This window comes from Rattus norvegicus, chromosome 3 (assembly GCF_036323735.1).
Source record: "Rattus norvegicus strain BN/NHsdMcwi chromosome 3, GRCr8, whole genome shotgun sequence".
NCBI classification, from domain to species: Eukaryota; Metazoa; Chordata; class Mammalia; order Rodentia; family Muridae; genus Rattus; species Rattus norvegicus.
The window spans coordinates 41,308,699-41,331,117 of NC_086021.1; the positions used below are offsets into that span (position 1 = coordinate 41,308,699).

The 22,419-nt window shown below is 41.3% G+C and overlaps 1 pseudogene across 1 annotated transcript in view; it reads right to left on the bottom strand.

The window, feature by feature from the left end:
• The window catches only part of Pdcl1-ps1 (phosducin-like 1, pseudogene 1), a 67,518-nt pseudogene extending 45,129 nt beyond the window's left edge, over nt 1-22,389 (bottom strand). Inside the window, exons 1-5 of the transcript XR_010064769.1 lie at nt 22,203-22,389; nt 21,337-21,499; nt 20,048-20,223; nt 11,484-11,805; nt 2,145-2,247 (exon numbers count right to left, since the gene is read on the bottom strand). The product of XR_010064769.1 is annotated as a phosducin-like 1, pseudogene 1 (transcript). The remainder of the gene's footprint in view (nt 1-2,144; nt 2,248-11,483; nt 11,806-20,047; nt 20,224-21,336; nt 21,500-22,202) is intronic.
• Nucleotides 22,390-22,419: the final 30 nt, after the last annotated feature.

Genomic DNA, 22,419 nt, shown 5'->3' on the forward strand with positions numbered 1-22,419 from the left:
TGTTCAACATTTTTAGTCACAAGGGAAATGCAAATCAAAACAAATCTGAGATTTCACCTCACACCAGTTAGAATGGCTAAGATCAAAAACTCAGGTAACAGCAGATGCTGGCAAGGATGTGGAGAAAGAGGAACACTCCTCTATTGTTGGTGGGATTCCAGACTGGTACAACCATTCTGGAAATCAGTCTGGAGGTTCCTCAGAAAATTGGACATTGAACTACCTCAGGACCCAGCTATACCTCTCTTGGGCATATTACCCAAAAGATGCCCCAACATTTAACAAAGACACATTCTCCCTATGTTCATAGCAGCCTTATTTATAATAGCCAGAAGCTGGAAAGAACCCAGATGCCCTTCAACAGAGGAATGGATACAGAAAATGTGGTACATCTACACAATGGAATATTACTCAGCTATCAAAAACAATGACTATGAAATTCATAGGCAAATGGATGGAACTGGAAAATATCATCCTGTGTGAGGTAACCCAATCACAGTAAAACACACCTGGTATGTACTCATTGATCAGTGGATATTAGCCCAAATGCTTGATTACCCTAGATTCACAGAACACATGAAACTCAAGAAGGATGACCAAAATGCGAATGCTTCACTCCTTCTTTAAAAGGGGAACAAGAATACCCTTGGGAGGGAATAGGGAGGCAAAGTTTAGAACAGAGGCAGAAGGAACACCATTCAGATCCTGCCCCACATGTGGCCCATACATATAAAGCCACCAATCTAGATAAGATGGATGAAGCAAAGAAGTGCAGGCCGACAGGAACCAGATGTAGATCTCTCCTGAGAAACACAGCTAGATACAGCAAAAACATAGTCAAATGCCATCATTAAACCACTGAACTGACAACAGGACCCCGTTTGAAGGAATTAGAGAAAGGACTGAAAGAGTTTGAAGGGGCTTGAGACCCCATATGAACAACAATGCCAACCAACCAGAGCTTCCAGGGACTAAGCCACTACCCAAAGATTATACATGGACTGAACCTGGGCATAGGTAGCAATGAATAGCCTAGTAAGAGCACCAGTGGAAGGGGAAGCCCTTGGTCCTGCCAAGAGTGAACCCCAAGTGAACGTGATTGTTGGGGGGAGGGTGGTAATGGGGGGAGGATGGGGATGGGAACACCCATAGAGAAGGGAAGGCAAGGGTTTAGGGAGATGTTGGCCCTCAAATCAGGAAAGGGAATAACAATAGAAATGTAAATAAGAAATACCCAAATTAATAAAGATAAAAAAAAGTTCACCCAACCTAGAACTTCATAAGAGAAAACAATAACCACAAAGAAGAAATGTCCGAGACTTACCACACCAAAAGACATGGAATACCAAGCCTGAGGCAACATGTTTAGACATTTCACAACCCTCTACAGCCATGTCTGCCTTGGCAGCACACTTGGGACTTTTCATGACCCCGACCATGGTCCAGATGTATTAACTGAAATAAATAATGTTTGTATAAACTAAAATATCTGATAAAGGACATAAATGAAAATAATTTGTTACATTGTGACCCAAATAATTACTATGTTCTGTCAAAACAAATGTTGAAAGGTTATTCAAATCCTCAACACTGATGCCACCGTCGGTTTTGCCTTTTAAAAATGCTGTATCCCTTGGACTTTAGTACCAAGAGTCTTTCAGAGAAGCTTGCCTACTCTCAGCCACTGGCTATAATAAAGGACTCCTTGTACTCTTAAAAAAAGATTTATTTATTTATTATATATAAATACACTGTAGCTGTCTTCAGACACACCATAAGAAGGCATCAGATCCCATTACAGATGGTTGTGAGTCACCATGTGGTTGCTGGGATTTGAACTCAGGACCTCTGGAAGAGCTGTCAATGCTCTTAACCACCAAGCCATCTCTCCTCCCCACTTGGTTATTCTTAGAGAGGCTCATCCTGGTATTCTTTGATACTCCCCATGACATTAAAAAGCTCCAAGGAGAGCCTCTTGACATGTATCAATTCTTGGCTGTCTGTCAAACTAATGATCAGAAATTGTTGAGTCTGGGTCAGCCATTTGGGAAGACTGAGGCTCCAAATCATACATCATACTCCTGGAAGGACCAACACAAGCCAACTTCTTCGAAGAAGCTCCCCTTCCCCTACCCAGTACTTACTTCACCTTCTCCAGGATCATTCCATTCGTCTTATTCTCCAACATGATAGAAGTCTGGCCTCCTTCTGCCTTGGTCTGGTCTCTGCACGTATATGATTGTCCCTCTGAAATAGACTGAGCAGCCTTGAGAACATGCCTGCTTCTGAAACCATTAGGCACTGAAGGGATAGGCACAGGTAGTTGGTGTCACCACAACACTGGTGACATCACAGAAGATTCTAGTGTTCTCCTGGATACAAGAGAATTTCCAGGGAAGACACTACCTGTGATGTCACTTGGAAATGCCATAGCTTTCTTGCTAACTACCTCTACCCAGACTGACCAGTTTCTCCAGTGCCTTTTCCAGAGGCTCACTTTTGAGCCAGGGAGCACCCATTCGCACACTCTCCTTCCAGAGCTTCAGGGTTCTCACTACTTCATTACAACTCAGTTGCTGAGGATAGGGAGAGTTGGCTAAAGCCTTGATATGGATAAAACATCTTTGTTACCAGCCAAAGATCTAAAGATCCAGTTGCCCTAGCCATCACAGGTCCTCATTCCATTGTATTGTTCCCCTCCTCATCTACTTCTGTCTCTCCTTGTATGGTCCACCTGCAGCTGTTTTAGGGGGTCACCAGGCACGAACATCCCCTGGCAGTCACCACAGTCTAGTTGCCACCCAGCAGGACAAGAGCAGTTGGAAAGGTATCTGATTCTGCAGCTGTGGCAGCTTTTGTGTGGTTTGGGGATGGGCCATGTGAGGGAAGTGTCATAAGAGGGAAAGAGAGGCTGGTTTTAGTCCGTTGGTCACATGTCATCAGCTGGCCTAGGTGTGTTTGGGGGCTAGTATGACCTTGTCTTCCTTTGTTAAGACATTCACAGAGACTGTCATGCACCAAGGTGTGTGCCTGGCAATGAGATAAAACCAGACATGTGTCCTGGTATGGCAGTGTGGCCCCTCCCCCTCTACCTTAGGTTCAGCCTTCCTCTGAGTGCCCATCTTCCCTCAACTCTCTTGAAGGTAAAATCACTTGTGGACCTCCCCTTATCTTCTGCAATCCCTCAAACATCATGGGCCAAATGCATGGTGCCACTGACCTCCAATTCTCATCTGGGCTGGCCACCATCCAGCTGAACACCATTAGGGTGTGTCAATATCTAGTGTGTTGGGGGCCCTGGGTACAGTTGCACACCACCAGGACACAGGGGATGCAGAGAAAAGGGAGAAGCAACTGCATGAAGTTGCAGGATTTATTAATCCTTATATAGATATGAATATGCATTATTTCAATTTTCATTCTGGCAAGAGAGCAAAAGATCATTATTCCCAGGATACCAGGAACAATTGAGGCAAGACTAAACCAAGAAATATAGCTAAACAAAGGCTTCTTCTCAAAATACTCACATAATAAATCACCCCTCTTCTTATTATCAAAATATACTCACCATTACCATGAGAACGGCTTCCACAGAAACAGGATACAGCAGAACATAGTTTAAGGCCAAGTGAGAAAAACATTTTCTTCTCAAGGGCGGCATTTCAGTCCCTATGTGCACCTGTCACCAGTCCTTACTTTATCCTGCCTGGGAGCTGCATCTCTATGTCTCAACAATTCCTTCTTCTTTCTTTTGTTTCAAAAGTAACACTTCCCATAACATAGCTAAATGCCCTTGTAGGGGTTTAATCATGGAAAAATAAAGCAACATAATACATAATGCACATAATATTATGGCAAAAATAGCCCCTCCCAAGCTGTGGAAAATACTTTGAAGCCAAGTTTGGGATCTAATCATGTCAATTGATCAGCCAATAACTTCACTATTTCTGCAGGGGTAGTATCTTCTAGCTGTTTACCAAAAGACACTTGGACCTGTGGATCCCTGCCCGCAGCAGCTCTCTGCTCCCAAACCCCGTGGAAGAGAGACCTCACCACCTGGACAGGTGGGCACTCCTGAGACTGCAGAGCGGAAGAGACCACCAACACTGCCCACCCTTGCCCACATCCCTGGCCCAAGAGGAAACTGTATACGGCTTCTGGGTTCCCTTGGATAAGGGCACAGCAGCAGCGGGTCCCCTGCGTCTGAGACACCGCCTGAACCTGAAGGGACCGACCAGATAAACAGTTCTCTGCACCTAAATCCCATGGGAGGGAGAGCTAAACCTTCAGAGAGGCAGACAACCTGGGAAACCAGAAGAGACTGCACTCTGCACACATTACTGATTCCATAGGAAAACACCAAACGCCATCTGGAACCCTGGTGCACTGAAGCTCCCTGAAAGGGCGGCACAGATCTTCCTGGTTGCGGCTGCTGCAGAGAGCTCATAAGCAACACCACACGAGCAAACTTGAGCCTCGGGACCACAGGTAAGACCAACTTTTCTGCTGCAAGTGATCTGCCTGGTGAACTCAAGACACAGGCCCACAGGAACAGCTGAAGACCTGTACAGAGGAAAAACTACACGCCCGAAAGCAGAACACTCTGTCCCCATAACTGGCTGAAAGAAAACAGGAAAACAGGTCTACAGCACGCCTGAAACACAGGCTTATAGGACAGTCTAGCCACTGTCAGAAATAGCAGAACAAAGTAACACTAGAGATAATCTGATGGCGAGAGGCAAGCACAGGAACCCAAGCAACAGAAACCAAGACTACATGGCATCACCGGAGCCCAATTCTCCCACCAAAGCAAACACGGAATATCCAAACACACCAGAAAAGCAAGACCTAGTGTCAAAATCATATTTGATCATGATGCTGGAGGACTTCAAGAAAGACATGAAGAACTCCCTTAGAGAAACACAGGAAAACATTGATAAACAAGTAGAAGCCTACAGAGAGGAATCGCAAAAATCCCTGAAAGAATTCCAGGAAAACATAAATAAACGAGTAGAAGCAGATAGAAAGGAGTCACAAAAATCCCTGAAAGAATTCCAGGAAAACACAATCAAACAGTTGAAGGAATTAAAAAAGGAAATAGAAGCAATCAAGAAAGAACACATGGAAACAACACTGGATATAGAAAACCAAAAGAAGAGACAAGGAGCTGTAGATACAAGCTTCACCAACAGAATACAAGAGATGGAAGAGAGAATCTCAGGAGCTGAAGATCCCATAGAAATCATCGACTCAACTGTCAAAGATAATGTAAAGCAGAAAAAGCTACTGGTCCAAAACATACAGGAAATCCAGGACTCAATGAGAAGATCAAACCTAAGGATAATAGGTATAGAAGAGAGTGAAGACTCCCAGCTCAAAGGACCAGTAAATATCTTCAACAAAATCAGAGAAGAAAACTTCCCTAACCTAAAAAAAGGATACCCATAGGCATACAAGAAGCCTAAAGAACTCCAAATAGATTGGACCAGAAAAGAAACACCTCCCGTCACATAATAGTCAAAACACCAAACGCACAAAATAAAGAAAGAATATTAAAAGCAGTAAGGGAAAAAGGTCAAGTAACATATAAAGGCAGACCTATCAGAATCACACCAGACTTTTCTCCAGAAACTATGAAAGCCAGAAGATCCTGGACAGATGTCATACAGACCCTAAGAGAACACAAATGCCAGCCCAGGTTACTGTATCCTGCAAAACTCTCAATTAACACAGATGGAGAAACCAAGATATTCCATGACAAAACCAAATTTACATGATATCTTTCTACAAATCCAGCACTACAAAGGATAATAAATGGTAAAGCCCAACATAAGGAGGCAAGCTATACCCTAGAAGAAGCAAGACACTAATCGTCTTGGCAACAAAACAAAGAGAAGAAAAGCACACAAACATAACCTCACATCCAAATATGAATATAACAGGAAGCAATAATCACTGTTCCTTAATATCTCTCAACATCAATGGCCTCAACTCCCCAATGAAAGGACATACATTAACAAACTGGGTACCCAACGAGGACCCTGCATTCTGCTGCCTACAGGAAACACACCTCAGAGACAAAGACAGACACTACCTCAGAGTGAAAGGCTGGAAAACAACTTTCCAAGCAAGTGGTCAGAAGAAGCAAGCTGGAGTAGCCATTCTAATATCAAATAAAATCAATTTTCAACTAAAAGTCATCAAAAAAGATAAGGAAGGACACTTCATATTCATCAAAGGAAAAATCCACCAAGATGAACTCTCAATCCTAAATACCTATGCCCCAAATATAAGGGCATCTACATACGTAAAAGAAACCTTACTAAAGCTCAAAACACACATTGCACCTCACACAGTAATAGTAGGAGATTTCAACACCCCACTCTCATCAATGGACAGATCATGGAAACAGAAATTAAACAGAGACGTAGACACACTAAGAGAAGTCATGACCCAAATGGACTTAATAGATATTTATAGAACATCCTATCCTAAAGCAAAAGGAAATACCTTCTTCTCAGCTCCTCATGGTACTTTCGCCAAAATTGACCATATAGTTGGTCAAAAAATGGGCCTCAACAGGTACAGAAAGATAGAAATAATCCCATGCGTGCTATCAGACCACCATGGTCTAAAGCTGGTCCTCAATGACAATAAGGGAAGAATGCCCACATATACGTGGAAATTGAACAATGCTCTACTCAATGATAACCTGGTCAAGGAAGAAATAAAGAAAGAAATTAAAGACTTCTTACAATTTAATGAAAATGAAGGTACAACATACCCAAACTTATGGGACACAATGAAAGCTATGCTAAGAGGAAAACTCATAGTGCTGAGTGCCTGCAGAAAGAAACAGGAAAGAGCATATGTCACCAGCTTGACAGCACACCTAAAAGCTCTAGAACAAAAAGAAGCAAATACACCCAGGAGGAGTAGAAGGCAGGAAATAATCAAACTCAGAGCTGAAATCAACCAAGTAGAAACAAAAAGGACCATAGAAAGAATCAACAGAACCAAAAGTTGGTTCTTTTAGAAAATCAACAAGATAGACAAACCCTTAGCCAGACTAACGAGAGGAAACAGAGAGTGTGTCCAAATTAACAAAATCAGAAATGAAAAGGGAGACATAACTACAGATTCAGAGGAAATTCAAAAAATCATCAGATCTTACTATAAAAGCCTATATTCAACAAAACTTGAAAATCTACAGGAAATGGACAATTTCCTAGACAGATACCAGGTACCGAAGTTAAATCAGGAACAGATAAACCAGTTAAACAACCCCATAACTCCTAAGGAAATAGAAGCAGTCATTAAAGGTCTCCCAACCAAAAAGAGCCCAGGTCCAGACGGGTTTGGTGCAGAATTCTATCAAACCTTCATAGAAGACCTCATACCAATACTATCAAAACTATTCCACCAAATTGAAACAGATGGAGCACTACCGAATTCCTTCTATGAAGCCACAATTACTCTTATACCTAAACCACACAAAGACCCAACAAAGAAAGAGAACTTCAGACCAATTTCCCTTATGAATATCAATGCAAAAATACTCAATAAAATTCTGGCAAACCGAATCCAAGAGCACATCAAAACAATCATCCACCATGATCAAGTAGGCTTCATCCCAGGCATGCAGGGATGGTTTAATATACGGAAAACCATCAACGTGATCCATTATATAAACAAACTGAAAGAACAAAACCACATGATCATTTCATTAGATGCTGAGAAAGCATTTGACAAAATTCAACACCCCTTCATGATAAAAGTCCTGGAAAGAATAGGAATTCAAGGCCCATACCTAAACATAGTAAAAGCTATATACAGCAAACCAGTTGCTAGCATTAAATGGAGAGAAACTTGAAGCAATCCCACTAAAATCAGGGACTAGACAAGGCTGCCTTCTCTCCCCCTACTTATTCAATATAGTTCTTGAAGTTCTAGCCAGAGCAATCAGACAATAAAAGGAGGTCAAGGGGATATAGACCGGAAAAGAAGTCAAAATATCACTATTTGCAGATGATATGATAGTATATTTAAGTGATCCCAAAAGTTCCACCAAAGAACTACTAAAGCTGATAAACAACTTCAGCAAAGTGGCTGGGTATAAAATTAACTCAAATAAATCAGTAGCCTTCCTCTACACAAAAGAGAAACAAGCCGAGAAAGAAATTAGGGAATTGACACTGTTCATAATAGTCCCAAATAATATAAAGTACCTCGGTGTGACTTTAACCAAGCAAGTAAAAGATCTGTACAATACGAACTTAAAGACTCTGAAGAAAGAAATTGAAGAAGACCTCAGAAGATGGAAAGATCTCCCATGCTCATGGATTGGCAGGATTAATATAGTAAAAATGGCCATTTTACCAAAAGCGATCTACAGATTCAATGCAATCCCCATCAAAATACCAATCCAATTCTTCAAAGAGTTAGACAGAACAATTTGCAAATTCATCTGGAATAACAAAAAACCCAGGATAGCTAAAACTATTCTCAACAATAAAAGGACTTCCAGGGGAATCACTATCCCTGAACTCAAGCAGTATTACAGAGCAATAGTGATAAAAACTGCATGGTATTGGTACAGAGACAGACAGATAGACCAATGGAACAGAATTGAAGACCCAGAAATGAACCCACACACCTATGGTCACTTGATTTTTGACAAAGGAGCCAAAACCATCCAATGGAAAAAAGATAGCATTTTCAGCAAATGGTGCTGGTTCAACTGGAGGTCAACATGTAGAAGAATGCAGATTGATCCATGCTTATCACCCTGTACAAAGCTTAAGTCCAAGTGGATCAAGGACCTCCACATCAAACCAGGTACACTCAAACTAATAGAAGAAAAACTAGGGAAGCATCTGGAACACATGGGCACTGGAAAAAATTTCCTGAACAAAACACCAATGGCTTATGCTTTAAGATCAAGAATTGACAAATGGGATCTCATAAAACTGCAAAGCTTCTGTAAGGCAAAGGACACTGTGGTTAGGACAAAACGGCAACCAACAGATTGGGAAAAGATCTTTACCAATCCTACAACAGATAGAGGCCTTATATCCAAAATATACAAAGAAATCAAGAAGTTAGACTGCAAGGAGACAAATAACTCTATTAAAAAATGGGGTTCACATTCAGAGCCTGCCCCACATGTGGCCCATACATATACAGCCACCCAATTAGACAAGATGGATGAAGCAAAGAAGTGCAGACCGACAGGAGCCGGATGTAGATCGCTCCTCAGAGACACAGCCAGAATACAGCAAATATAGAGGCGAATGCCAGCAGCAAACCACTGAACTGAGAATAGGACCCCCGTTGAAGGAATCAGAGAAAGAACTGGAAGAGCTTGAAGGGGCTCGAGACCCCATATGTACAACAATGCCAACCAACCAGAGCTTCCAGGGACTAAGCCACTACCTAAAGACTATACATGGACTGACCCTGGACTCTGACCTCATAGGTAGCAATGAATATCCTAGTAAGAGCACCAGTGGAAGGGGAAGCCCTGTGTCCTGCTAAGACTAAACCCCCTGTACTAGACTGTTGGGGGGAGGGCGGCAATGGGGGGAGGGTGGTGAGGGGAACACCCATAAGGAAGGGGAGGGGGGAGGGGGATGTTTGCCCGGAAACCGGGAAAGGGAATAACACTAGAAATGTATATAAGAAATACTCAAGTTAATAAAAAAAAATGGGGTTCAGAGCTAAAGAAAGAATTCACAGCTGAGGAATGCCGAATGGCTGAGAAACACCTAAAGAAATGTTCAACATCTTTAGTCGTAAGGGAAATGCAAATCAAAACAACCCTGGGGAGGAAGCCCTTAGATTGTTTCTATCCTTGGAACAGCAGTTTGGCGCTCATGTCTGGTCTTCCTCATCCCCAAATCTCTCTGGTCTGGGAGATTCTGCTCCCCAGGGATGGGGCTTGGGGTAATAGGAGAGCAGCCAAACTCTAACACTCTTTCTGAGGTCAGTTTCTTCGTGAATTGTCAAAATAAAGCAAAAAACAGCAAATACTACACATCTTACAAAAATAAGAGGCTTAAAATCTTAAGCAACCTACATTCCTGGGACTTCTCCTCAAAAAAATGAACAAACCAAAAAGCAAAACCAAAGCCTTCTTTGGGTGCTTTTTATCCTTGTCCCACTCCTAAGACCCCAAGATTTCAGGTGGGTAGGGGACAGAGGCAGCTTGGGGCTCCCTGCTTCACCTTTCTCAGCCTCCAGACCAAAAGAACGTCTGCCAAGCGTCTCTGCAGTGTTAATCAGAACAATGAGGGAGGGTGGGTTAAAGCACAGGGTCAGGGAGACACAGGGCAAGACGAGACAGAAGCACAGAGGGTGATAGATGGGGACAGGAAGGAGGAGCTGAAAAGGAAGGGGACAGCATGGGGAGGGGTAAGTGACAAAACCCTGAGGAGACAACTAAGCCAAAACTGAGAAAGTAGAATGGGAAAGGAGGGTGTGGCCCAGAGGACAAAAGACAGAGATTAAGGGGAGAGAGCAGGAGCTCCTTAGGCCCTGATGCCAACTCATGTCCGGTGTGCCGAGCGGAGATGTCGAACTTCCCGTCCAACGATAAATAGGAAAATCCTGAGTACACCGGCGCTTATGGCATTGATCTGCAAGCATTTTCCTTCCCACTTAAAAAAAAAAAAACTCAAAACTGAAAGACCTCTGCCCAAAAGAAGCTATGATATACATCAAAATGAACTCAACAAATATATCATTATCAAGAATAACAACAAACAAACCAACAACAAAAATAGTAAAAATATTCATTCCTCTAAAATTGGTCGAATTCATTAACTGTGCAGTCATAGCTGATGCTATAGTTCAAGGAATCCACAGGCATAAAACTCTATGTGTCCTGATCTCTTTTTTATATTCCCATACTGAATGTTTTTATTTCCTCTAACGTACTACAGAAACACTTCTGCGTTTCTCTTTTGTTTGTTATTATAAAGGAATCTAAATTTGTGAACACAAGGATACAGCAAGAATATTTTTCATCATGAAGGTGGGATCCACAGAGCAAGACACACTATCAACATCAAGACCATGGTTTCCTGTGCAGCTATGGCTGGATGTGAACTGATGATGAAGCCTAAGCTGCATGAGACTTGCAGAAAACCACTGTTGCCTTATACTTGTGCTGTTACAGGAGGGAAAACCACACATGACTCAGAAGGGTCTTATGAGTGAAGGGTTAGAGGTCACATTTTTATTTATAGGCAAACATTAATTTATTCGAGAACATTTTAAAGTGGGGAGTCAATGAGTTCAATTAATATAGCCTTAGGAATATAGCATATTAATTTTAAAAACTAAAGTTAACAAATAAATGACAAAACTTCAAGTGTAAACAAAAAAACCAAATGCATAAAACAATCAAACTAAAAACTGAAAACCAAATACAGCAGGTAAATTAATCAACATTCAATGGCTGCAGATTTTGCAACATATACCTCCAGCCTGTTGCTGGCCTTGCAAGCATAGCAGAATGGCAGGCAAAATGGTAAAAATCTCTTCAAGATGAATGTAGACATGCCTCATTCGGGGTGGTGGTTGTTGATGGACAAGTTCTCAAAAGGTTAAACATTAGGCATGTTCCATATGATATCTCAAGGTCTTTCAAATGCAGCCCAAGAGTGTTATGGTTATGAGAACTGAGATGCGGGAGGTGTTGTCAGTCTTTGCACCCTCAGTGTTCCTGGTGGACAGTTCTGTCTCTGAGAGCTGTAGTCCTGGTCTGGGCCCTGTGCAAGTTTCTGCTGGAGTGTTGCAGACCTAGGGGTGGAAAAGGCCTGGTGAGGACCTGCCATTTCAGTTATCCAATACACAGCAGCACAATTCAGCAGGATAATACAGTATGATCTTTCATTTGAAGTCATTCTCTCATGCCCAAGAGAGAAGGGTAAGAGATCCCACAGTCTTGCATATTTTCTCAGCTTTTAAAAGCTGCTAAAAATCGAACAGTGAACAGCACATGATTCCAATCATCCATATATTATATTTTAATATCATGTTGCAATGTCTCAATGTCAGTTGAGGAGAGATGTGAACAACCTAGAAAACAATAGGAAGGCCTTGGAAGCCTGGCCCTCACTGGAATGAAGGCTGCTATTATTCCTCCAGTGCAGGAATCTGTCTGAGTTCCACTTACAACCTCAATATCTGCAAAGACCCAGAGAAACAATATCTCAAGAAGTACATGCACACTGATGTGATATTATATTCAGCAAGCATATGCTGCCTGGAAATCTTTCCAAGAGGAGGCATTGAACTCTGAAGGAGATATTCATGCAGAAAATAAACTATATCACTCCTTCGTTTATGGGTATCGTAAAATTATTTGTGGGGAGACCTAAAGGCAATGGGCTCAGATAATACTAGAGAGCTCAGACTGGAAGAATGGGTACACAATAGCCAGAATCTCTAAGGATCGCATACACTTCGTGGACAAAATTTCTTTTAAAATGGACCAGAATAATATTCTGAGCTACTCTTAGCTGACAGATGCTGAGAACTATGTAGAAAGACAGACACCCAAAAAGACAGTTTACAAGTACAGGGAATCTACTTGGGTCCTCCAATCCTGTGCTTTTTTTTTTTAATTTTAACAAGTTTTTTTTAAATTTATTTAATACTTAATAATAATTCTTTGGTTTCCGGGCAAACATCCCCCCTCCCCTTTCTTATGGGTGTTCCCCTCCCAACCCTCCCCCCATTGCCACCCTCCCCCCCAACAGTCTAGTTCACTGGGGGTTCACTCTTAGCAGGACCCAGGGCTTCCCCTTCCACTGGTGCTCTTACTAGGATATTCATTGCTACCTATGAGGTCAGAGTCCAGGGTCAGCCCATGTATAGTCTTTAGGTAGTGGCTTAGTCCCTGGAAGCTCTGGTTGCTTGGCATTGTTGTACATATGGGGTCTTGAGCCTCTTCAGGCTCTTCCAGTTCTTTCTCTGATTCCTTCAATGGGGGTCCTATTCTCAGTTCAGTGGTTTGCTGCTGGCATTCGCCTCTGTATTTGCTGTATTCTGGCTGTGTCTCTCAGGAGCGATCTACATCCGGCTCCTGTCGGCCTGCACTTCTTTGCTTCATCCATCTTGTCTAATTGGGTGGCTGTATATGTATGGGCCACATGTGGGGCAGGCTCTGAATGGGTGTTCCTTCAGTCTCTGTTTTAATCTTTGCCTCTCTCTTCCCTGCCAAGGGTATTCTTGTTTCCCTTTTAGAGAAGGAGTGAAGCATTCACATTTTGATCATCCGTCTTGAGGTTCATTTGTTCTAGGCATCTAGGGTAATTCAAGCATTTGGGCTAATAGACACTTATCAGTGAGTGCATACCATGTATGTCTTTCTGTGATTGGGTTAGCTCACTCAGGATGATATTTTCCAGGTCCAACCATTTGCCTACAAATTTCATAAAGCCGTTGTTTTTGATAGCTGAGTAATATTCCATTGTGTAGATGTACCACATTTTCTGTATCCATTCCTCTGTTGAAGGGCATCTGGGTTCTTTCCAGCTTCTGGCTATTATAAATAAGGCTGCGATGAACATAGTGGAGGACGTGTCTTTTTTATATGTTGGGGCATCTTTTGGGTATATGCCCAAGAGAGGTATAGCTGGATCCTCAGGCAGTTCAATGTCCAATTTTCTGAGGAACCTCCAGACTGATTTCCAGAATGGTTGTACCAGTCTGCAATCCCACCAACAATGGAGGAGTGTTCCTCTTTCTCCGCATCCTCGCCAGCATCTGCTGTCCCCTGAGTTTTTGATCTTAGCCATTCTCACTGGTGTGAGGTGAAATCTCAGGGTTGTTTTGATTTGCATTTCCCTTATGGCTAAAGATGTTGAACATTTCTTTAGGTGTTTCTCAGCCATTCGGCATTCCTCAGCTGTGAATTCTTTGTTTACTTCTCAACCCCATTTTTAATAGGGTTATTTGTCTCCCTGCGGTCTAACTTCTTCAGTTCTTTGTATATTTTGGATATAAGGCCTCTATCTGTTGTAGGATTGGTAAAGATCTTTTCCCAATCTGTTGGTTGCCAATTTGTCCTAACCACAGTGTCCTTTGCCTTACAGAAGCTTTGCAGTTTTATGAGATCCCATTTGTCGATTCTTGATCTTAGAGCATAAGCCATTGGTGTTTTGTTCAGGAAATTTTTTCCAGTGCCCATGTGTTCCAGATGCTTCCCTAGTTTTTCTTCTATTAGTTTGAGTGTATCAGGTTTGATGTGGAGGTCCTTGATCCACTTGGACTTAAGCTTTGTACAGGGTGATAAGCATGGATCAATCTGCATTCTTCTACATGTTGACCTCCAGTTGAACCAGCACCATTTGCTGAAAATGCTATCTTTTTTCCATTGGATGGTTTTGGCTCCTTTGTCAAAAATCAAGTGCCCATAGGTGTGTGGGTTCATTTCTGGGTCTTCAATTCTATTCCATTGATCTATCTGTCTGTCTCTGTACCAATACCATGCAGTTTTTATCACTATTGCTCTGTAATACTTGAGTTCAGGGATAGTGATTCCCCCTGAAGTCCTTTTATTGTTGAGGATAGTTTTAGCTATCCTGGGTTTTTTGTTATTCCAGATGAATTTGCAAATTGTTCTGTCTAATTCTTTGAAGAATTGGATTGGTATTTTGATGGGGATTGCATTGAATCTGTAGATCACTTTTGGTAAAATGGCCATTTTTACTATATTAATCCTGCCAATCCATGAGCATGGGAGATCTTTCCATCTTCTGAGGTCTTCTTCAATTTCTTTCTTCAGTGTCTTGAAGTTCTTATTGTACAGATCTTTTACTTGCTTGGTTAAAGTCACACCGAGGTACTTTATATTATTTGGGTCTATTATGAAGGGTGTCATTTCCCCTAATTTCTTTCTCGGCTTGTTTCTCTTTTGTGTAGAGGAAGGCTACAGATTTGTTTGAGTTAATTTTATACCCAGCCACTTTGCTGAAGTTGTTTATCAGCTTTAGTAGTTCTCTGGTGGAACTTTTGGGATCACTTAAATAAACTATCATATCATCTGCAAATAGTGATATTTTGACTTCTTCTTTTCCGATCTGTATCCCCTTGACCTCCTTTTGTTGTCTGATTGCTCTGGCTAGAACTTCAAGAACTATATTGAATAAGTAGGGAGAGAGTGGGCAGCCTTGTCTAGTCCGTGATTTTAGTGGGATTGCTTCAAGTTTCTCTCCATTTAGTTTAATGTTAGCAACTGGTTTGCTGTATATGTCTTTTACTATGTTTAGGTATGGGCCTTGAATTCCTATTCTTTCCAGGACTTTTATCATGAAGGGGTGTTGAATTTTGTCAAATGCTTTCTCAGCATCTAATGAAGTGATCATGTGGTTTTGTTCTTTCAGTTTGTTTATATAATGGATCACGTTGATGGTTTTCCGTATATTAAACCATCCCTGCATGCCTGGGATGAAGCCTACTTGGTCATGGTGGATGATTGTTTTGATGTGCTCTTGGATTCGTTTTGCCAGAATTTTATTGAGTAGTTTTGTGTCGATATTCATAAGGGAAATTGGTCTGAAGTTCTCTTTCTTTGTTCGGTCTTTGTGTGGTTTAGGTATAAGAGTAATTGTGGCTTCATAGAAGGAATTTGGGAGTGATCCATCTGTTTCAATTTTGTGGAATAGTTTGGATAATATTGGTATGAGGTCTTCTATGAAGGTTTGATAGAATTCTGCACTAAACCCGTCTTGACCTGGGCTCTTTTTGGTTGGGAGACCTTTAATGACTGCTTCTATTTCCTTAGGAGTTATGGGGTTGTTTAACTGGTTTATCTGTTCCTGATTTAACTTTGGTACCTGGTATTTGTCTAGGAAATTGTCCATTTCCTGTAGATTTTCAAGTTTTGTTGAATATAGGCTTTTATAGTAAGATCTGATGATTTTTTGAATTTCCTCTGAATCTGTAGTTATGTCTCCCTTTTCATTTCTGATTTTGTTAATTTGGACACACTCTCTGTTTCCTCTCGTTAGTCTGGCTAAGGGTTTATCTATCTTGTTGACTTTCTCAAAGAACCAACTTTTGGTTCTGTTGATTTTTTCTATGGTCCTTTTTGTTTCTACTTGGTTGATTTCAGCTCTGAGTTTGATTATTTCCTGCCTTCTACTCCTCCTGGGTGTATTTGCTTCTTTTTGCTCTAGAGCTTTTAGGTGTGCTCTCAAGCTGGTGACATATGCTCTTTCCTGTTTCTTTCTGCAGGCACACAGTGCTATGAGTTTTCCTCTTAGCACAGCTTTCATTGTGTCCCATAAGTTTGGGTATGTTGTACCTTCATTTTCATTAAATTCTAAAAATTTTTTAATTTCTTTCTTTATTTCTTCCTTGACTACGTTATCATTGAGTAGAGCATTGTTCAGTTTCCACCTATATGTGGGCATTCTTCCCTTATTGTTACTGAAGACCAGTTTTAGGCCATGGTGGTCTGATAGCACGCATGGGATTATTTCTATCTTTCTGTACCTGTTGAGGCCCGTTTTTTGACCAACTATATGGTCAATTTTGGAGAAAGTACCATGAGGAGCTGAGAAGAAGGTATATCCTTTTGCTTTAGGATAGAATGTTCTATAAATATCCATTAAGTCCATTTGGCTCATGACTTCTCTTAATCTGTCTACGTCTCTGTTTAATTTCTGTTTCCATGATCTGTCCATTGATGAGAGTGGGGTGTTGAAATCTCCCACTATTATTGTGTGAGGTGCAATGTGTGTTTTGAGCTTTAGTAAGGTTTCTTTTACGTATGTAGGTGCCCTTGTATTTGGGGCATAGATATTTAGGATTGAGAGTTCATCTTGGTGGATTTTTCCTTTGATGAATATGAAGTGTCCTTCCTTATCTTTTCTGATGACTTTTAATTGAAAATTGATTTTATTTGATATTAGAATGGCTACTCCAGCTTGCTTCTTCTGACCATTTGCTTGGAAAGTTGTTTTCCAGCCTTTCACTCTGAGGTAGTGTCTGTCTTTGTCTCTGAGGTGTGTTTCCTGTAGGCAGCAGAATGCAGGGTCCTCGTTGCGTATCCAGTTTGTTAATCTATGTCTTTTTATTGGGGGAGTTGAGGCCATTGATGTTGAGAGATATTAAGGAACAGTGATTATTGCTTCCTGTTATATTCATATTTCATCCTGTGCTTTTAAATCATCTCAGTGACACTGAAAATATGCTGCATCTTCTCAGCCAAGGCCTTTTGCTCAGTGACCAGTTCTTTCTGCTCTAGTGGGTCCTAAAAATTTTCTTCCATTCTCTCCTCATCCTGGTCACTAGAAGATTATATTGTCTGTGGGGTCATGCATGAATACAAACAGACAGACAGACAGACAGAAAGACACCAAGACGTACACATTTTTAACACACTCAAATATATTTGTTCACACATACAAGCCAGAGTACTTTGCAGAATGTGGTTAGTTTCCCATCTAATGGTAATAATAAGAGGTCATCCAGTCTACTATTGTGGCATAAGAAAACAAAAACCTGGAATGAGGTAAGTACACAGTGAGCATAGCCTAAAGACAGCTCAGCCAATAAAGTGAATTGCCCTGAAAATCAGAAGTTAGAAATGTGGCATGTTGGCCTGTTAGCCAAGCCTGCTTAGCAAGTGCACCAGGTTGTGCACAGTAGGCTTAATATCAGGCAATACTCTACTGGGTGGTGGCAGCCTTTTCTATGCTCTGCCTCACTGTTTCATACTGGATGCAAAGTGAGTAGCATTTTTCAATATGAGGTCCCTTTACCATACCCTACTGACAGGGGAACCAAACTACCAGCACAAACAGCTAGGAAATCTCCATAACCACAATCCAAGGTAAAACTTGTAATGGGATACTGTCAGATATAATTCCAGTAAGAAAAGCCTGACCTACTCAACGCCATATGCTTGGATGTATAATCAAACTCAGCAACAGTCCATGGAAGGGCTGGACAACACTGTACATTTTTACTTTCTGACTGAAGGACACCTGGATAATTCTACTTCAGGGCTGCTCTGAGGTGTACCACTACAACACTAATGTGCCACAGTTTCTCTGTTGACACCTACTTCTTGTTATGGAATCGCTGTGTCAAAAGGTTGAACTTTCAGAAAAGTTGTACATGGCTTCTCATAGGACTACCCATTTGACACCTCTAGCAATGTTTGAGGGTCATCACTTTTCTAAACCCTCCTTAAAGATGATTTTCACTCAGATCAAATGATTTTGAATAACATCGGTTAAGAATGCCACACACTCAACACAGGATGACTGCTTTGGACTATGTTGAGCCTAAGGTTCTGTCTGAGGCAAAGATGTGATTACACCTCAGCATAACTCCTGGACATCTTCTGCTTGCAGATTCAACTCTAAGCAAATTAATCTTTCAAATAACAAATTCCAGGCCAAACTCCAAAGCCAAGTTATATTGAGCCAAGTTTAGACCAATCTAGAAAGAAAGTGGTGGCAGGCAATGATTAAAATAACAAGAATGTTGAGAAGATACAACAAGCCACATGACCTTCCAGTGTTACTATACACCAAGAGCAAAGAAGGCAGAGGAGGCCTCAGTCAGCAGTTTCGACACTCAGGTACATGGCTTTCAGACCACAGCTTCTCCTCACATCCCTGTAACCCATTACTGTGTTTTTCTCCAAGTTATGTCAGTGATGATGAATAGCTTTCCCACTATAAATAGTTTCAATAGCAATCAAGACCCCATTAAGAACAGTTTAAAAATCTGATTGGAAAAATTTTGTTTCCTCTTGTTTTAGTGAATATATATATATATATATGTGTGTGTGTGTGTGTGTGTGTGTGTGTGTGTGTGTGTATATGTATGTATGTATATATATATATAATGTTTTACATGTTTATATATGTGCATATAGGCTTATACACATCGATACACACAGACATGTATATATATGTGTGTGTGTGTGTGTTCAGAAACCATTAGTTCATGACTTCCCACATGCACACACACATGCACAACCACACACAAATATACACACACTTCTATATATAAGCACCCATATAACAAATACTTAAAACAAGCAACTCCCAATGTACAAATATGCACCATAGCCATAAACATGCTCACGCATATCTGTGATCACAGACACAAACACTCACATTCACACAAACAACCCCCACACTTATGCACAGAGAGAGACAGACAGACAGACAGACAGGCAGACAGACAAACAGAGACAGAGAGACAGAGACAGAGAACAGAAAGTGAGAAGCAGAAAGGAATGAGGAGGACATCATGCAACTAACTGGAGGAACAGTTAGTTGCTGAATACAGATTAGGCAAAGGAAATGTGTCAAGTGAGAGCTTAGACAATGCTATCCATACCTTAAAAAAATAAAACTGTATAGAGAGCGCACTTCTTGAGCACACTAGGTTGAGAGTGTTGGAGAAATTTTTCTGTCAAATCCTCACTTATCTCACACAAACCCTCACCCTGAGAGAAGCCTTTCCTACATCCTTGTTCATCCAGTCAGCTCCAGGATAGAAGCCACAGAAAAGAACTCTAGAACATTGACATAGAGCAGGACTGACAAGGTGCTTCTCAAGCTCTGTCACTGTGAACCATGATTTGGGCAGGCAAAAGAGACCATCTTCAATGTCTGGGGAAAAGGAGAGAAAGGACACAAACCCCATCAAAACGGACAATGATAACCATTCTTTTGGCAATTTAACTGAACTCTAATCAGTTCTGTGCACTACAAAGAAGGATACCACAAGACACCCTCCATAATGGAGTGTAAGTGTGCAATGTGTGATCAACCAATCCCCTGTAAGGAACTGCAGTTTCTAGTTGAGCAGGAGGATTTGGTTCTCATTTCTTCTGTTTCTTGCATGAGGCTAACACAACAGAAAGTCTTGTAAATAGTCAAAGAAATGAACGACTGGATGAGACCTAGTAGAGTGTCTGGATAAGTTGGAGATTGGTTAAATTTGTTTAACTTGGTTTATGGTTAGATATCAGGACAACATCCCCTTGATGCTTCATTCATCCTACCTGATGCTGCTTGTTACGTGGTTTTTCATACTGGCTTCCACACGGAACCTCGCTGTTTCCTTAATGGACTGTTCCAGTGCAATTTGTTCCATAGAAACTCCCTGTTCTCATTCTGTGCTCTCTTGGCATTGTGCTTCAGCCGAATAGACTCACTTCGTAGGATGGAGTACCTCAGGCTGAGGCACAAACATAAAATGGTGAATCCCAAGACAGAATCTAAATTTTTCCCACTTCTCCAAGTACATTTCACTTTTTAAGGCTCTGATCCAAAGATAGTCTTAGACTATAGTCCAAGTCCTTGGTAGCCATGGAGCATAATATAGAGACAGGTCAAATCGAGAAAAGAGCAACATTCCAGAATAGTCAGGGTACTTCTCATAACCTGACACCAAGGACTCAAGTTTGTCCCAGAAGAGGACAAAATTCCTCTGTGTGCTTATATGTCCATTTTTTTTCAAAAGTCACTTGTAGGTGAACACCCACTGAGAGAGGAGAATAGAGCCAACAGGTATACAATCTTTCTATGTGTCTAATAAAAACTATATAATATATATATATATATGATTCCAATGTGCTTTCAAGGTGAGCAGAGGTCAAATATTGTACTGCTCAAAGTGAGGCTCTCAGCCTCATCTCTTTCATGCCATGGAAACTGAGTCAGGCTAATTCTCAGGCCAAACCAAGGCCATAGAATTCTCAGATCTTAGAGATACACATGAACACATTCACACATGCACACACAACACACACACACACAAACACACACTCACAGAGTCAAATACAATTAGAATACTGAATAAATACAATAATGTGGCATCATCTCAAAGTACAGTGAACAAAATCAGAGAAAACCAATGATAACCTGTTGCCAATGCAGTCACACACTGAAAGGAAGCAAGTGGGATTAGGCCCCTCCACCTGTTCACAGGACCTATTGAACCCAAAGCACCTCCATATCAATTACAACAATAATTAGTCATAATCACAGCACCTAAAGAGTTCCACAAGCCAACACCTGTCCAGGCATCTTAAAACACACAATGAGAGCTCACACACTACTACTCTTATTCCCAGACTATGATTCAAGCCACAGGCTACGATTTACTTTTGGAGGAATCAAAATAGCCTGTGCCCCCATTTCACTCCTTTCTGAACTTCACATTCTGTGCTTAAGAAGAAATGATTTTGACCATGAGGACACCCTGGAGTTATAGCCTACTGTGATTTGAGGAAATATGGGATTAACAGACATATCAAGTCAGTTAATAAAGAACTTGCATTGTGATTACCTGTCATTTAAATTGTTTCTAGGGTAATATGCCAGTATTCTCTGGCGTTCATCTCTCTCGTTTGGCATCTTCTGGAGAACAATTTTCAGGTCCTCCAAATGCTTCATTCTCTCCTCCTCAACATGGTTGGTGGACGGTTGAGATGATGCCTTCTGAGCAAACTCTGTAAGTAGATAAACACAAGTAAACTGTCATATAGGAGGACATAATGACAGGAAAAACTATGCTTAGTCGAAAACAGAAGTCTGAGGATGAACAGTTATAGAGACACAGTGAATCCCTGACAGAACAAGAAAGCTGTCTTTAAGCTGAATTCAGCTATGTCCCTGTTCCCCACCATCATAGCCATATGATGACATATTCCACTATAGACATATACCACACTTCCTAAGACCATTCCCCTGGCAGTGAAATGAAAAAGTTGGCCTAAACAAGAAGAATTGGAGGCCATTTTCAGCTAATGTCTGATGTGAGGTAGGTAAGTCCTTGAGTCTAAACTGCTTAACATCTTGAATCCCTATTCATGTGTGTTCAAGTACGAAGTAACTGAGACCGTGATATATGACCAGGAGAATATCCCTCTTGGCATCAATTACCCATGTAACCTACAGAACATTGCTGAGAATGAAGAGCTTCAAAAGCCTATCTTGAGAGAGAGAGGCACTTTGTTATTCGTACAGGGGCTCATTCTGATATTCTTTGACACTACCCATGACATTAAAGGGCTTCAAGGAAAGCTGCTTGACTCAATTCTTGGCTCTCTGTCAAACTACTGATCAGAAAGTGTTGAGTCTGGGACAGTCAATTAACAAAACTGAGGCTCAAAATCATAAGTCCTACACCTAAAAGGACCAGTTCAAGCCAACCTTCTCCAGGAAGGTTCTCTAGCCCTGCCCAGTATTCACTGGGTCTTCCCCAGGACCATTTCCTTGTCTTGTTCTCCAACGTGATAGAAGGCTGGCCTCCTTCTGCCTTGGTCTGGTCTCTGCATGTGTATGATTCTCCCTCCTAAATATACTGAGGAACCTAGAGAACTTGCCCGCTTCAGAACCCCTTAGGCTCTGGAGGGATATCACTCAGGCA